The sequence below is a fragment of the Phodopus roborovskii genome, unplaced genomic scaffold (assembly GCF_943737965.1).
Source record: "Phodopus roborovskii unplaced genomic scaffold, PHOROB, whole genome shotgun sequence".
Taxonomy (NCBI): Eukaryota; Metazoa; Chordata; class Mammalia; order Rodentia; family Cricetidae; genus Phodopus; species Phodopus roborovskii.
This window is the reverse complement of record NW_026125804.1, coordinates 72160-85542: the sequence shown is the minus strand read 5'-3', so window position 1 is coordinate 85542 and position 13383 is coordinate 72160. Positions and strand designations below refer to the sequence as shown.

Genomic DNA, 13383 nt, shown 5'->3' with positions numbered 1-13383 from the left:
TGACCCCTAACTGCCAACCCAGCTCTCAGCCCCATGCCACTCTTCAAACCTTTTGTGTTAACAACCTAGCAGCCATTTTGCCGAATAGATCCTGGTATTTGAGGGGAGGAGGATTGTAAGTTGAGGGAGGGGTTGGTTCCCAAGGGGGTCCCAAGTTGAAGGTAGGGAGTCCCAGGACCAGGGAAAGATTGAATGATATTTATCTGGAGTGAATCTGACCTGTTTGGGTGGGTTCGATTCACTTCCTGGAACTTGTAAGAATCCTTTGAGTTTGTGGAAACATGACTTTTTATACATTGTTTATTATCTGTACTGAAATTTGCATTGTAGAAATGGAAGTATACTCATGTTAGAAATGATTTGGTTGAAAGCATTAACATCCTTAAAACTGACAGATATCTTTAGCACAATAAAAAGCATCTTAATTTTGAGCTTGCATTTATTGTATAGTGGTATAGTATTATGTCAGAGTTGGATTAATAGCTTATTAGAACTTTATTGATTAATGTTAAGACTATGAACAGTAGCATAATGAGAAATGTTTTATTCTTTTGAATGTCTCAAATCACTTAAGCCCTTTTATCCTGAAACCTTCATTACTTGAATTCATACACCTTGCATTACCATCTTAGACCTTTCCATCCTGAGACCTTAATAACTTGCATTTATCCACATTATGTTAGACTTTTCCATCCTCAGAACTTCATTACTTGAATTCATATACCTTACATTACTGTCTTTGACCTTACACTTTCCTATCTTCACATAGATAAACCCTAAAATACCTGTTCTTGAAATCTGGCTGCTGTTTTAAGCTGGCAAAGCTACCAATCATCAAAAGCATCAGAGTTCTCGAGAAGGATAAGATTTTACCTAAATTAATGATTAGAGAATGACAGAGACTTACTGGCTGGTCACATGGACTGCCATTCCCAGAGTCCTCCACAGTTGTTGAGGTCAGAGGCTTTAGGGACATCTGCCTTCTGCTGATAGCGTGGGTCCTGTGGATTCGGAGTTTTAGGAAGACTTGCCTACTGTTGGCCTTAGCAACCTGAAGAAAGTTGATTCCACTGCCCTCTTGTCCACAGTCCAAAGAGCCCTTTGCAACAGTTGAGGTGAAAGGCAGGATTGCTTAGTGGCTAGTGATGCCACTGTTGTGGAAGTTTCTTCAGTGTCCACCAGTCCCTTGGAGGAAATGGGTGGAGCTAGCAGTTGGCCTGTGTGTCTGTCATGTAAAGCTTTTTTATAAAACATTTAAAATGTCATATTCTCTAGATCTCTGAGCATTTGAGGGCTGTCTGTCCGTTTAGTAAACCTAAGCAGACAAAATTTGTCTTTTGTTACTTGCCTTAAGAACATAGGTGGCTACATAAGGTTTTATCCGTGCAATTAATTATTCTGCATTTAGTATGGCTACAATGACAGTAGTGTAGGATCTGTCTGGAGAACGGGATTGAGCTCAGAGGCTGTGGAGGGATGCCAGGAGAATCAACAGATCCTAGTCCACCTTAAATCAAAGGAAATGCTAGAATTCTTAGATTAAAGCAGGCCTGGGAATAACTACTTTAGTGTTATGGAAGACACCTTTATGGATTCCTTACACATTCATAACAAACAAAGGCCACAAAACATGGACTTTTGGAAAGGGAATGGATCCTGCAGATGTCCCAATCTAGGCATTTTATATCTATAAAGACTGTCAAAATTAGCACACAGCATTATTCATAACAGAAGCAATTCTAAAAGACCTTTATCACTGACTTTTGCAGAATTATATTTGTAGACTCTTCCTTTGTAACCATGTTTTAGAAAAGAGAATAAGGGTGCATGCTGAGCAGAAATTAATGACACATCTCAAGATTTTATGATGGAAATGAGCTAGCTTTGCAAAACTGCTTTACTAGATACAGAACTGTCTCTTTAGCCATGTTTTGCTTGGTATATCTCTGAAACATCTGGATAATACTTTTCTGTGAATTAACTAGACAGTAGAGAATAAGTGTGTTTAGATACATTACTACAATCATCTTTAGTAGAACTTGGCATTTTTCTTCCATTAACTGAATCCTTTCCTGTGCATTTAAAGGGTTCGTCTTCTGTGCTCCTCTGATATTTTGGATACTCTGAATTAGTTGGCTTTACGAAATCCTATCTTTGGAATTCTTCCTCTGTTTCCTCAGCAGCCAGTCTGGTGCTGAAGATGTGCACAACTGGTGCTGATCTGAGGATCGTTTCTGTGGGTTTACCACCTTCTGTTCTTTACCCACCTCTTTCTGAAGCTGTGATGCTAACAATCGGTCCTCTTCTTCTTGCTTATGTCTCTCAAAAACCATGTGTTCCAAACCTATCAGTTTTAGTGTAAAGCTCACTTCTGTTTCTTCTTGATCTGAGATTTTGAGGACCACTTCCTTCTTTTTGCAGAAGAGCATGGATCCAGGACTGCTTCAAACACTGAATCCTGGTTTTCTCTTTCAGAAGTCTCTTTTCCAACTACTAGATGATTGATACACTGTACTTTCTGGAGCCCTGTTACCGCCAGCTAACTGGGTCACACCTGACACAGAGCCCTCTTCATTTTCTATTTTACCAGAAGGCTTATCTGTAGCATCATCATCACCGTTGGCTGGTAGTCGTTCAAGTGTTCCTTCAAGACACTGTTCTGCACCCCTGGCACATAACCATGACACAGGTGATTCTGCCAAAGACTGTGAAGCTTGTGCTTGAGTTAATAGGCAAATCTGCGGAAAAAGTGTTGGCATCTCTTTTTCAATGTCTGTGTCTTGCCACACGTGGCTCTCCTTAGATATGCAGCTTTTATCCTCTCCATGCACAGGTTGATGTGGCCATGCTGACCCAGACTTCAGTTTAGGTGACAAATATATTTAATAACGCCAGAGGTTTTTTGTTTGCTTGTATTTTTCTGTTGTGACTTCTTTGTGACGACATCTGATTTTCTGGAACTGCAAGGAGAAGCCAAGTTGTTTTTCTCGTAGTTGTGGATACTGACTCTGAGCTTCCTCGACAGTTCTCTGTCGCCTTTCAGCTGCTCTTCCATCTCAAGTCTCCTCTTTTCCGTCCGTTGTTTTTTCTCTTCTTCCTCTTCCGCCAGCAATTTCTGTATGTATTCATCGCTGGCTTTGTTTTCTCCTTCCTTCCTGGCTTGTCGTTCAGCCTCCACCTTGCTTATCTCCTCCTCATATTCTCGTCTCAACTCCCCAGGTTCACTCAACAGATGATCCGGATGGTAGTCATCAAAGATTTCCCTTGATTCCTGCCCACAGACTCTAAGCTGGCCCTCCTTTGCATAGTGTTTTTGAATAATCTCCCACAGGTCTGTATTGGCAATAGAATTTCTTTGGGTGCGGTACCGAGTCCACAAAGAGATCCTGAGGCGACAGAAGGGACAGCAGAGGTTGGCCTTTTCCATAGTTGATGGGAAGCAGAGGGTACAGAGTATGGTTACAAGGAAGGGTCACCAGCTCCCCCAGGATTTCCAAACAGATCCGGCACTGACATCTGGCTAAGGAAGGGATGGCCTCTTTTGATGCAACTATCTTCCTATGCTAAGGAGGCCTACTCAAGGTCAGCACCTGAAAGAAACCAGGGTCGCCTTTAGGCTAACCACAATATGGAGAAAGAGCACGAGCGGTCTGCTGTTTACTCTGAGATCTGGTGTTTACTCTGACATACAAGCCGCTACCCAGGCCCCAGGCAAAGCAGCGCTGTGAAGTCAGGCGAACATTATGCTCTGCATCCAGCAAGGGAAGGAATGAAGAATGTTCCTTGGGAGCGCAGCAGGCACTTCCTGCTCCCCGCGCCCCTCCCCCGGGGGCCCCGCCACAGGCAGTGGGCTCCTGCTCCCTTCTCTCCTGCTGAGGCTGCCTTCAGTCCATGCAGCCGCCCAGTCCCAGGCTTTTATTTTTCTAAAGCTTCACTGGCTCCAGGCGTATGGCTCAGTGGTAGAATGTTTACTTTGCACACACAAATTGTGGGTTCCACCCGAGCTCCCAAAATATTTAAAAATCATTAATTAAAAATTTTACTGACTTGATAAATCATATCAATATACACTTGGAAAAGTAAACATGGGAGCGTGACTATAAGATTTCTGAAATGAGTCTTAGAAGACTCATTCTACTGGTGGGCAAGCAAGATGCTCACTGGATAAAAGCCCTTGCTATGCAATCTGATGACCTTAGTTACTATGACAAGTTGTTTGGTGACCTTCCCACGTACCCTCATGCATGTACACACATGTGCACGCATACATAAATCTGCAAAGGAAGTAAAAATAAAACTAGTTCTGTCATAAATTAAAAATACTACAGTTAAAATTATTAAAGCAATTTAGTACAAGAAAATAATTACATCAGTGAAATAAATAGGTTCCACAAGAAAACCAAATACATAAGGCAACTTCATTCATGGTGAAGATAGCAACTGATATCAGTGAGGGAAAGAGGGCTTATTCCACCAAGAGCACTTAGACAACGATTTGGTAGTAAGAAGAAGGGATCTTTAGCTCACCCCTTGCACCAAAGTATGATTCTAGGTGTAAGGATTCAGGCATTACACTGGCCTGCCCCTGTCTCCTGGCAGAATGCACTCAGGCAGTACTCTGGTCAGCCCAGGGTTCCATGAGTACTAGTCTGCAGGCAGGTGTAAAGGACCCCTTTAAAAGTCAGACCCTGCCCATTTATGCTGTCTTTTGCTCCCTCCCTCCCTTACCCCTCCTCTCTCTCTCTCTCTCTCCCTCTCCCCCCACTCTCCCCCTCCCTCTCTCTCTTTCTGTTGGCCACCAGCTACCCCCACCGCCCCCTCTCTCTCCCCCTCTCCCCTCTTCTTTTCCGGTGCCTCTATGTCTCTTCCCTTCTCCCTCACTCCCCTTTCTAAATAAACTCCTCATTCAAGCTCTATCTGCCTGGCTTGTTATTCCCTCACCCTCAACTGCTATGGAACCTGCTATGCTCTCCCACGTGGTCCCTTACCTTGGGACCCCACTCTTTGGACCCTCACTCGGGACCACTCACCCCCAACCCCTTCTCACCTTTTATCCTTATAACTGTAACTAAAGAACAGCAAAAGAACAACACTGGGTGGTCAGAATTGGAGATAGGGAAATCCCCAAAATACAGTAATTCTTGAATAGGAAGATACTTCTTTCTGCTGTAGGAATGGGAAAGGCCCGTTTATAGCAAAACCCCAAACTCAGATTTCATAAAAGAAAATATTGGTGAATTTTACTTTACAAAAGTTAAAAGCTCTATGAGACAAAAATACCATGAAGCAAATTGAAAAGAACAGTAAAGCTGGGAGCACCCATGGCTACATATATGACAAAGGATTTCAATTTATAAAGCAAAAATGGTCTGAGAAATGCAAAACACCTGGGGCTTGAGAGAAGGTTAAAAACACAGGCTGCTCTTCCAGAGGATCTGGGTTAGCTTCCAGCGCCCACATGGTAGCTCACAGTCGCTTATCTGTAACTCCACTTCCAGGGGATCTGATGCTCTCTTCTCACCTCTGTGGGTACCAGTCATTCAACTGGTACACAGAAGGACATGGCAGACAAAACACCCATACATATAAAGCAAAGTATTAAAAAGAAAATGTCAAAACCCAATAGTAAATGACCAAAACAATAAGCAAATCTTTTCGAGAAAAATAAACACACGTCACCACAGACTTGGTATTTAAACCTTTTCATAATTTTAAAAAAATATAAATTGCTTGGCAATGGTGGTACATGACTTTAATCCCACCACTTATGAGGCAGAGGCAGGCAGATCTCTGTGAGTTCAAGGCTAGCCTGGTCTACAGAGTGAGTTCCAGGACACCCAGGACTGTTTCACCGATAAACCCTGTCTCAACAACCCCCCAAAATAAAAGAAAACAAACATAAATCAGAACTATAAAATATGTTTCATATTAGATTAGGAAATGTTTTCAGATCTGTGGCTAGGGATGGTATAAGGAAACCCACTTTTATGTTCTGCTGGTGGAGGACTGTGAGTATAATGCTTTGAGGTACAGGTGGCAATATGCATTAAAATAGTATGTGTACATATCCTCAACTGGATATTGTAATTTCTGTAGTACTTCCTCAGCATTCATTCTCCACTTTTTTCTTCCTAATAATTTACTTATAGTGCTAAAAATGATTAAATAGTTTGCATTTGCTCTGCTATGGCTTGGTTGTGACTCTGTAAACGTCTTGCTTTGGAACTTTCATTACTCATTGGGGCAGTGTTGAGAGGTAAGGCCTTAGTAGTGACACTTTTATCTCAGCACTCAGGAAGCAGAGGCAAGCAGCTCTCTGAGTTTGAGGCCAACCTGGTCTACAGAGCCAATCCAAGGACAGCCAGAACTGTCACACAGAGGAACCCTGCCTCAAAAAAGAAAAAAAAAAAAAACAGTGAGAGAAAGAGAGAGAGGAGGGTGTTTAGATCCATGGTGCAAGAAAGTAGTTAAAATATGCAAGGAATGTTGAGGCACAGAACTGGACTTCTGCAGGTCTATTGATCAAAGCAAAATATAGGATTAATCCATACTCAAAGGGTATAATCAGGCAACTACCTACCTACTATCCAATTTGAGCTATTGTCTTGCTTTGTTGCCCAAGCTGGCCTGGAACTTGCTATGTAGCCCAGACTGGCCTCAAACTCTTGAGCCTTTCTCCTGCCTCTTGTGAGCTTAGATTACAGGTTTACACCAACATCCCTGATTTAGATGTTACCTCTTGTTGAAAATTTTATTTCCAAGTAGGGGTGTTTTGCCTCATGCATATGTCTCTTTACCAAATATATCCCTGATATCTGCAAAAACCAGAAGAGGGTGTCAGATCTCCTGGAGCTGGGGTTTTAGATGTTTATGAGTCACCATGTTGGTGACTGGGAATTGAACCCAGGTCTTCTGGAAGAACAGAAAGTGCTCTTATCCACTGATCTCTCTGGCCCATTGTATGTTAACTCTTTTTGCTTTTGTTTTTGTTTTTTGATTTTCAAGGCAAGGTTTCTCCATATGCCAGCCTGGCTGTCATGGAACTCACTTTGTAGACCAGAATGGCCTTGACCTCACAGAGATCCATCTGACTCTTCCTCCTTAGATGGGAGTAGCTGCAAAATGTATAGCCAGCAAAATATGGCATTATGCCCATCTTTGTAACCAGTCTATTATATGAGATTTACTATTATTGAAGGGAACCTCTAAGGTATAAACAACAAAACAAACAAATGACAGCCAAGGAAACAATAGTAAAATACTCCAATGAGTTTTCTGAGGAGAGCAGGACATTTGAGGGCATGTGTGTCACTAGAACAAGAATATTTCTTTAGGAAATGAAAGTGGTGTTATTAGAAAAAATGAGGAAAGGCTGGTGGTGATATAAGAAAATACATGAAAGGACACATCTGACTCGAAATTCAATCTACTCATCTTCCCAGAACATCCTAGAGATACTTTTTTATTAAAGTAGCTATGTCTTGGTCTTTCTGGTCCTGAAACCAGTATTCAAATGGATTTTACTTTGGACTTAAAAACCAGCATCTCACCTACATCTTAATGTGTTGAAAGTGTTTTCAAATCTACTCATTTGTATTACTCTCAAAATTATCTGTGAAACTATCTTTTTGAAACACAATTATTATTACCTTATAAAGGTGAAAATTTGTATGCTATACTTCCTTTGTAGGAGAGATGTTTAAAAGGATTTATCACCAGGCAGTGATGGTGAATGCCTTTGATCCCAGCACTCGGGAGATAGAGGCAGGCGGATTTCTGCGAGTTCAAGACCAGCCTGGTCTACAAGAGCTAGTTCCAGGACAGCCTTCAAAGCCACAGAGAAACCCTGTCTTGAAAAAACTAAAACCAACCAACCAAACAAAAAAATAAATAAAAGGCTTTATCATGTTAATGAAAATAGCATATTTCTTTTGTTTGATTTTTTTAAGGGAGGATTTCTCTGGGTATACTTGGCTGTCCTGGAATGTCAATGGAGTTCTTAATTGGTCTAAGTAATAAAAACTCAGAGTCATATATAGAGAAAAATGCTGAGCGATCAGAGAGAAGAGGGAGCAAGCCACTGCCACACCTTACCTCCTTAGCATCTCAGTAGACAAAAGAGCGAGTTCCTGTTTCTCCCTACTTATATCCTGTTTCTGCCCGCTATTTCACCTCCTGTCTGTCTGTCTGTCTAGACCTCCAGACTTCTCTGACCTTCAGACAGGTTTTATTTGTACAAACAAGATATCACCACACTAGAACTCCCTGTGTAGACCAGGCTGGTATTGAATTCAAAGAGATCAGCCTGATTCTACCTCCTAATGCTGAGATTAAAGGCATATGCCACCACCACCTGGCTTAACACATACTTTTACTGGAAAGAAGAATGGGTAAATTATGGCATAGTGACATACTATACAGAAGTGAAAATTAATTAACTATAGTTACATAGAAGAACACATCTGAGTGTTAGAGAAATCAGGTTGAGTTTTAAAAGAAAGTTTCAAAAGGTTACAAAGTCACACTTAAAATTGGACATGAAGTGAAACAATACATTATTCAGATATAATTATATGTGCCATAATTCTATTTAAAAAGAAAACAAGAAGTAAGCATGGTGAAATAGCATAGGTTTAATCTCAACATGCAATAGAAAATGGCAGTAAGATTATGAGGCCATAGAGGATAGAGAGGAAACTCAGTTTCAAAACAGTTATTTAGTCAGAAACAAACAAAAAAACCCAACAACAAAAGCCAAAAATGAAAATGTAGTAATAAAAACAAAATCCAGTGCCAGTCATGGTGGCACAGACCTGTGATCCTAGCACTTGTGAAGCTGAGGCACAAGGATTGCTACAAGTTGGAGACTAGCTTGAGCTATAAGGTTCCAGCACCTGTCTTAAACAAAACAAAAGAAACAACAACAAAAATAGCAAGTTACTAAACTAAATGGAAAGAGGATGGGATATTACGGAAGCTAGGGTTTGAGGAAATGGATGTGATTCAACTAATAAGGCCTGTCTAGAAACCCAGACTGACTAAAACACAATGTTTGGTTACTGTTTAGCATATCTAAACAGGGATGACTGATGTTCAATTATAGGAAAAGAAGGATTCTGGGAGTATAGACAAGTTGTTCATCAAAATCAGCAACTTATATTTATTAGGGCTATTATTGTATCTCAGGCACTACCAGAATGTATTGGTCAAAATAGGATAGGTACTCCTGACCACAAGAGGATTACTTATCACTCCAGTGGAAAAGAATGGGTCTCTCTCTCTCTCTCTTTTTCTCCCTCCCTCCTTCCCTCCCTCTCTCTCTCTCTCACACACACACACCCCTAAGACAGGGTTTCTCTGTGTCCTGGCTGTCCTGGAAGTTCTTCTGTAGACCAGGCTGGCCTTGAACTCACAGAGATCCACCTGACTCTGCCTCCAAAGTGCTGGGAATCAAGGCTTGCACCACCACTGCCTGGCTGTTGTTATATTCTTAACTTCACATACAAAGGCACAAGAGGCTGAGTAATAGCAATGACTAAATGGTGATGAATCAAGCCTACACAGATTTGTGTAATCTCTTCTTGGGATTCAACTAACCAAATTTATTCAGTTCTATTCTTTTTGGGTATAGTATTATACTTTAATGTTTTAGAAGCAAATGTAGATTTTGGTCATATGCCGTTGCCTAGCTCAGTAGATGGAGCTTCTATTAGGCTGAGTCTCAAGTGACAATGTGGGACACACTTGGCCTATTAATCCATGTTAGACAAATACCACAAGTAGTAAACTTTTGTTGGGCCTGGTAGCGAGGTCTGTAATCCCAGTTACTCAAGAGGCTTGGGCAGCAGGATTACAAGTTAAAGGCTAGCCTGGGCTGTAAAGCAAGTTCAACTTAGGGCAACTTAGTGAGATACATTTTGATTTTTTTAAAAGAGTAATTGTGTGTACAGCTCAATGGGAGAGTATGTATACCTTGGGTAAGTCAGAGATTTGGAGGTCATCAAAGGCTGGTCTGACCAATGCATTCTGATTTTTCTACAGTTAGAGATTATTAAGAATTGTAAGAATTGAACAACAAAGTGAAACATGCAAAGTGCCTAGAACTTTCTGTCCCTCTCAATGTGCTAGTAAGGGACTCAGGGACTTTTGCATTTCTCATACACAAATAAAGAGATTCATTGAAGAAGATATATATCAGTGTTCTGTGCTCACTTATTTCTAATATTTGTGATACTGGGAGAGAGATTTTCACCCTTTATTTTATCCCTCAAGCTCATGAAAAGGCACTATAATTGGCCTTGCTTGGCCATATATCACTCCATGCTTGTACTAGAGGAAGTAAAACTACATGACTGATGATTAAGTCACCTCTATCTCCAAAGAGCAGGTTCCCAATGGAAAAAATATCAATTTAATTTCCAAGAGAGGAAAGAATAACTGAGTAAACAGAAATATTTTAGTCAAATATACTAGGTAGCTTTGACTAGATAATCCCTACCACCTTGTAACAGGAATACTAGACCACTATTCCATTCAGAAATATTAAGTCTTACTTGTTAGCTGGATCTGAATTTGGGTATAATTGAATGTTTTTGCTCATGTAAAGTGGATGATTAGGGATAATTTTCAAGGGCCCAAACCTATGTTCATCACAGGTCCTCAATAAACAGCAACTTTTAAAAGCTAAATGCCAAAGATTTCTTACCGTGGAAGTCTGAGACTCAGCACCCAAAGATGAAGGGCTAGGAAAATTAGCTATAGATATTATAGTGAACATACACAAAACCAAGTATGTTATAAATAATAATTTTCAATGTTTACAAGTTTTGCCAGGCCTCTAATGCTGCCCTTTCAGTTCCACGATATCTTTTTATACCTTGTACATATAAGGCACAGAGTGGTAAAGCGCTAAGCCAGTGCTATTCAGCAGAAGTAGTGATGAGTGTGCCCTAGAGTCTTGGCTTTAGATTTTGTTCCAAGACCTTGCTATTGCTCAAAGGTAACAACTTGCTTTCCTTTCCCCAAAGCCCAATTTTACAAAAGATTTATTTTTTATGTATATGAGTATTTTGCCTGCACACACTCCTGTTGCCCATGGAGGTCAGAAGGCATTGGATCCCTGAAACTGTAGTTATGGATGATTGTGAGCTGTGCTGCTTGCGTGCTGGGAACCAAACCTGGGTCCTCTGGCAAAAGCAGTAAGTGCTCTTAACTGCTGATCCATGAATCCAGCTCCCAAAATCTCAATTTTTGGGGGGAGGGGTGGGAATCCATTTTATTAGCACTCTTTAATTTTTTAAAAAAGAATTTATTCTTTTATATTTCACTTTACATTCCAACCACAGTTCTCCCTTCCACTCCTCTTTCCACTCCCTTCTCTCCCCCACCAGGCCACCCCAGTCCATTCCTCCTCATGGGTAAGGGCTCCCATGAGGAGTCAACAAAGTCAGACACAACAGGTTGGGGCAGGGCCAAGCCCCTCTCCCATGCATTAAGGCTGAGCATGGCATTCCACCATAGGGAATGGGCTTCAACAGGCTAGCTCATGTACCAGGTTTGTGTCATGGTCCTACTGCCAGGGGCCACGCAGATAGTCCACACTACACAACTTTCTTCCATATACGGGGAAGGCCCAGTTCAGTCCCCTGGAGTTTCCACAGTTATAGGTCTAGAGTTCATGAGTGTTCACAAGCTTGGTTCAGATGTCTCTGTAGATTTCTCCATTGTGATCTTGACCTTCCTTGCTCATATATTCTCTTCTCCCCCTCTTTGACGGGACTCCCAGAGCTTGGCCTGGTTCTTGGTTGTGGATCTCTGTGTCTGGTTCCATCAATTACTGATTGAGGGCTCTATGATGATAGTTGGGGTATTCACCAATCTTATTACAGGGGAAGGCCAGTTTGGGCATCCTCTCCACTATTGCTAGGAGTCTTAGCTGACGTCCTCCTTATGGATGCTTGGGAGTTGCCCTAGCACCAGGTTTTCCCCTAACCTCATAGTGGCTCTTTCTATTAAGGTACCTGTTTCATTGCTCTTCCACTGCATCCCTCCCCCTTGACCATCCCATTCACTCATGTTCTCATCTCCCATCCCTTCTCCTTTACTACCCTCAACCCCTACCCCAAGTTTACCCTGAAGATTTTATGTAATTTCCCTTCCCAGGGCTATCCATGTGTCCCTCTTAATGTCCTCCTTGTTAGCTGGCTTCTCTGGATATGTGGATTGTAGTCTAGTTATCCTTTGCTTTACATCTAATATCCAGGTTTGTCTTTCTGAGTCTGGGTTACCTCACTCAGGATGTTTTTTTCTAGTTCTATCCATTTTCCTACACATTTCGTGAGGTCATCTTTTTCTTTTTTCCAGCTGAGTAGCACTCCAATGTGTAAATGTACCACATTTTCCTTACCCATTCTTCAGTTGAGGAACATCCAAGTTGTTGAGAACATCCAAGTTCTGGCTATTATGAATAATGCTGCTATGAACATTCTTGGCAACTGTCCTTGAGGTATTATTGAATGTCCAAGAATGATATCACTGGGTCTTGAGGTAGATTGATTCCCAATTTTCTTAGAAACTGCCATACTGATTTTCAAAGTGACTGTAAAAGTTTTCACTCCCACCAGCAATGGAAGGGTTTCCCCCTGACTCTATATCCTCTCCAACATAAGCTGGCACATGTAAGATGATATCTCAAAGTCGTTTTGATTTGATTTCCATTTCCCTGATGATTAAGGATGTTGAACACTTCCTTAAATGTCTTTTGGCCATTTGAGATTTTTCTGGTGAGAATTCTGTTTAGCTCTGTACCTCATTTTTCAATTGGCTTTTTTGTCCAATTTGTTTTTTTAAAAAATCATTTTAATTATGTGTGTCTCTAGGTATGTGCAAGTGAGTGCAGGTTCCCACAGAGGCTGGAAGAGAATAGGATCCAGTAGAGGTAGAGTTCCAGGCAGTTCCGAGCCACCATCCTGGGTGCTGGGAACCAAACCTAGGTCCTCTGAAAGAGCAGCAAGTGCTTCTTAACTGCTGAGTCATGTCTCCCCAGCCTCAAAAAACAATTTAGTTTATTTTTTTTATATGTATGGGTGTTTTTTGTGCATATGTATCTGTCCATCACACATATGCTTGGTGGTGCCTGGGGAGGCCAGATGGGGATATCAGGTCCTCTGAAATTGGAATTACCCATGACTGTGAGCCATCATTTAGGTTCTGGAAATCAATCCCAGCTCCTATATCAGAGCAGCCAGTACTCCTAACCACTGAGATATCTCTCCAGCCCTACAAAGCCCAATTTGAAAACATATTTAAATGAATACTGTCTCTGGATGAATGTTTACACTCAATCATTTTTTTTAAAAAAATTCTGTCTGTCTTTTTGCCAGC

At 41.3% G+C, this 13383-nt stretch overlaps 1 pseudogene; it reads right to left on the bottom strand.

Moving 5' to 3' along the window:
* Positions 1-1862: 1862 nt before the first annotated feature.
* LOC127217702 (E3 ubiquitin-protein ligase RNF168-like) lies at positions 1863-12090 on the bottom strand (annotated as a pseudogene).
* Between the last annotated feature and the right edge of the window lie 1293 nt (positions 12091-13383).